This window comes from Meleagris gallopavo, chromosome 19 (genome assembly GCF_000146605.3).
Source record: "Meleagris gallopavo isolate NT-WF06-2002-E0010 breed Aviagen turkey brand Nicholas breeding stock chromosome 19, Turkey_5.1, whole genome shotgun sequence".
NCBI classification, from domain to species: domain Eukaryota; kingdom Metazoa; phylum Chordata; class Aves; order Galliformes; family Phasianidae; genus Meleagris; species Meleagris gallopavo.
Genome location: NC_015029.2, coordinates 7,154,735 through 7,158,881, shown reverse-complemented (window position 1 = coordinate 7,158,881; position 4,147 = coordinate 7,154,735). Strand labels below are relative to the sequence as shown.

Here is a 4,147-nt window from a genome sequence, read left to right as displayed (position 1 = left end):
GAGGGAACTGCAAGCAAGTCTGCTGCCCCTAAACACATCTCTTGCCAAACAGATGCAGACCAGCAGGATTTTAAGCAACAGAAGCATTGCACAGTGGGAAATGTGCTTGACAAACCCACAGCAAACCCAGCCCTAGCCAGCTCCCCCAGAGAGCACCAAGAGAGCAAGGAAATCCCACCACGGGGAAGTGCAGACCCCCAGCAAGATTGCAGTGCTCCTCTTGCAAAACTGTACTCAGCATCACACCACTGCACCCAGCATCCTACCTTGGACACACAGAGGGGACACACGCCCTGACCCTATGCCCCAACCCAACGCCACCACCAACGGCAAAGCCCAGCCCTGGCACACATCTCCGTGTGCTCCCTGGGGTCTTGGCCTCCTGTTGGCTCCTGCAGGATGTTGACTTAAAATAACCACCAGCCACTGCGTCATCTGCGGATGAGTGACACGAGTGCTGCACAACAGGAACCTCAGGACATTCCTCGAGGCTTCAGGACCGTTCTTCCCAGTCCTCTGCTTTTTGGCTTCTTTAAAGGGGTTGGAGTATGGCTTGGCACCACAGTGCGCTCTGCGGACATGGGATGAGAGCTATGCCTTGTCACCCTCCTATCCTTCACTCTCAGGGTGCTCAAAGCAAATGGAGGTGTTTATCCTGCAGCAGGTTGTGCATTTGGGCATGGAGCCCTGCTCTGGAGGAGCCCCAAAAACCGCAGCAGCTGGGGTCCAAAATGATGGATGGGGATGAAGATGTCCCAAACTGAGGACCAAGGCAACGAATGGGGATGTCTCAAACCACAACCAAGGACGCACTGGGCTCACAGCTCTGAAGCAGCAGAGTGGAACAGGGCCCTTGTGCTGGCAGCAGGGCGAAGGAAGCACATGCAGCCCTGCCTCCAATGGTCCTGGGAATCTCAGGCGCTGCCGAGGCGAGGTCGCAGGCAGGTTACTGGCGAGCAGCCCGTGCCGACTGCAGCACGTCAGAGAGCAAAGCACGTGTGGGCTCGACTCACCGTCCCAGCCCCTCTCCTGAAATAACCATCCCCAGGGCACAGAGCTCCCCAGCACCCCGCACCCATCCTGTTTACTTCGTGCTGAAGACGCAAATCGGGGAGAAGTGAGTGTAGGCACAGCCACGTGTTGGGATGTGTTTGCACCCAAAGCCCGTAGCCGTGCACACGGAAGCAGCGTGGCTCAAAGCACCGGGAAGTTTCCACTCCTTCCCAAACTCTTCCTTGTCTGCAGAGATCCCAAACAAGCAAGAAGGAAACTGCCTGGCACAGGCAGAGCGTACTCACCCCAAATCTCACCCAGCTGCAAGGAAGCAGGCAGGGAGTCCCGGGACGAGCTGTCTTCCAAGCACAGCCCAAACTGTTCATCTCTCTATGTTGAAACCCTAACACCCAGATTGAGGAAACATCCTTCAAATAAACAACTCCAAGCAAATAAACACCTACAACGAAGGATACATCTCTGGCTAAGCAAACTGGGGAGGTCACTTCCCAAAGGCTGCTTCAGTGCAAGCAGCGTGAGGCGGTTCATTTTTTCTTGCGTACTTTTGCCGTTTAAAGCCACCGTGTGTGATTATCTCCTGACCAAAATAAACTCTGTGTCTGTTTCTAAATACAAGAAAGAAAGAAAAAAAAAAAAAGCAGTTCTCAAAGCATTTCCCCTCTTGCCGCACCCATAAATTGCAGCTATTTTCTCTATGTGTCCTTTGTTTAAACACAACGACCTCTATATATCCTATAAGATGCCCCATGGCAGTAAGGAGAGAACCGAGAGATGCTCAGCAGCTGAAGAATGTGCAGCAAAGCTCTTTTCTCTCTCTAAATTATGAACCTGCAAGCCACAGAATCCGGAGGGATATTTTCCCAAAGATATGGACACGGAAGGCAAGGCCACGTGGCACGGGGAATGCAGCAGCCACACAGAGCCGTGCTTTGGGCACTGCTCTTTGTGTCCCAGCATAAAGCATTGCACAGAGCAAAGCTGGAGGGTTCTGATCCAACCACATGATAAGGAGCCTCGTTCTGTAAGAAGTTGGGGTTTTTAGCCCACTGTGCTCATCACTGCCCTCCACCCTTGCAATGCATCCATTGGGTGCCACTATCGTGGTTTCATGACTGGGGAAAGCAAGACATGGAAGAGCCCAGTTGGGGGAAAGCAACATACAGAAGAGCCCAGATTGGGTGCACAGTACCTGGTTGGAGAAAGTAAGGCATACAAGAGCCCCACCATCTCTCCAGGGTCACGCAAGAAACCAGAGCCAAAGCTGGAATAGCTCCTGGGCACGACAAGACCCCAGTAGTGTCTCAGCTGCTGAATCAACCTTCCCTGTTTGTTTGTTTTTGGTTTGGTTTTGGCCTGATGTTTTTGTGCCAAGCAGCGTTTATTAACTATTACTAGTTTTCAATAGGAAAACATCACTATAAAACATTTGCCCCCATTCTCATCCAAATACATTACGTCCTCAGAGCAGAGCAGACAAGCACAAAACGTCCTTCTGCAGCTCTGCACCACTATTTTCCATTCCCTTTGGCACTCCCTGGGCCAAAAGCCCAAAGCTCCCAATTGCACCAGCAGCTGCCTGCAGGACACAGCTTTCAGCCCCAGGTTTTCTAAAGCACCTGAGCAAGGCAGGTGCCTTGCATCACTTCCTCCATGCACCGCTCCCCCTCTGCATTCAGCACTTGCGTTCACCACCAGAGCTGCATTTCTCAGCACTGCTCTGCACGGGGAGCCCCAGGCAGCCCATCAGCTGCTGACACAGCAATACCTCGGGCTGTGATTTTAACACTTCTAAACCAGAGCAGAAACAATTACAACAGCACAGGGGCGATTTTTCTCAGGATAGCTCATTTGTACCAGAATAAACTGTACCAGCGTAAGCTTTCACCAGTATAATCTTCATTGATGCTTAAGAGGCTTTGCAAGTAAAACTACGGTGACCTAGCTCTGCTGGAAACCCTTTTCTGGTCTATCCAGGAGCTCACTGTGCTGCTGGCAGGGGGGGAAGCCCCAGAGCCTATCTCCAGCCCCCAGCACCCACTCTGTCCTGGGGGTGGGGCACAGCCCAGCATCCCCAGCACGACGTCTGCACCCCCACGCTTCCGTTATTTGCTTTTTTTTTTTTCCTTCCTCTTCTTCTTTTTATTTTTTTTCTCAGCACCTCTTCCTCCGTAATCAGCACACAGATCAATTCTGGGTATTGCACTGCAGGAAATTCTAAATTTGGGAAGCCGCTCCCTTCCGGAGTGCAGTCCTTACACCGAAGGGCTGCAGTCAGATGGGAGTCAGGACCAGCAGCAGCAGGGATGGGGATGTCGGAATGCTCCTCCTGCTCTGCTCCCAGGGATAACGTTGGGGTTGGCCACATGCAAAGCTCCCACAGCCAAATTCACGTGAATCCACAATGCAATGCAACACGCCGAGCGAGGTGAGCACTCCTTGCTTCTTTTGGTGACTCTGCAGCAGGCGAGGTTCCCTAGCAGCACTCAGCAGTGAAAACCACTGCCTGTTTCTCTCGTGCCTCAAAAGCACAGCAGAGCCCCAGCAGGCTTTCCCCTGAGGAACCTCGGTGCAGAGATGAGTGCCTGCCCTGCAGCGTGGTAGGACCCAATGGGTCGACCCCAGCTTTCACCTGGAAACTGCCATGGGAGTGGTGACCACCAGAGGTCAGGTCCTCGCTTTGGTCCCTGGTGAAAGAACTCAGGAAAAGAGCACGTTTGCAGTGCACGATACTCAATAGCCCTCAGGCTGGAGTGAGTTTGCTTTGGATTTACACCAGCACAGCAAGGTCCCCATCTTACAAGAAGGCATGGCGTGAAGTCCCATCCTGCCACCTCCAAGGAGGTGACAATCCCAAGCACCAACGTCATGTCCAGCTTGCACCCACCTCCCCCAGAGCTCCACAACCTCCACCCGCAGCTTGCAAAAGAGAGAAGCCAATCAAAGGTGGCACACAGCACCAAACACACCTTGGGAAACCCTCCGCTCAGCAGTGCGGCACCCATGGGACCAAGGAGCAAGAAGCATCCTGTGGCCAAAGACACCAAACCACACAGCATTCACAGCACATCGCACGGCGAGGACAGGCGGCCCATCCCCCAAAACCAGGCACGAGGAAGTCGTGCGGTTTCACCAA

The 4,147-nt window shown here is 53.1% G+C and overlaps 1 protein-coding gene across 1 annotated transcript in view; it reads right to left on the bottom strand.

Annotated features, from left to right (window-relative positions):
• The window catches only part of RXRA (retinoid X receptor alpha), a 56,452-nt gene that overhangs the window by 23,469 nt on the left and 28,836 nt on the right, over positions 1-4,147 (bottom strand). The window lies entirely within an intron of this gene.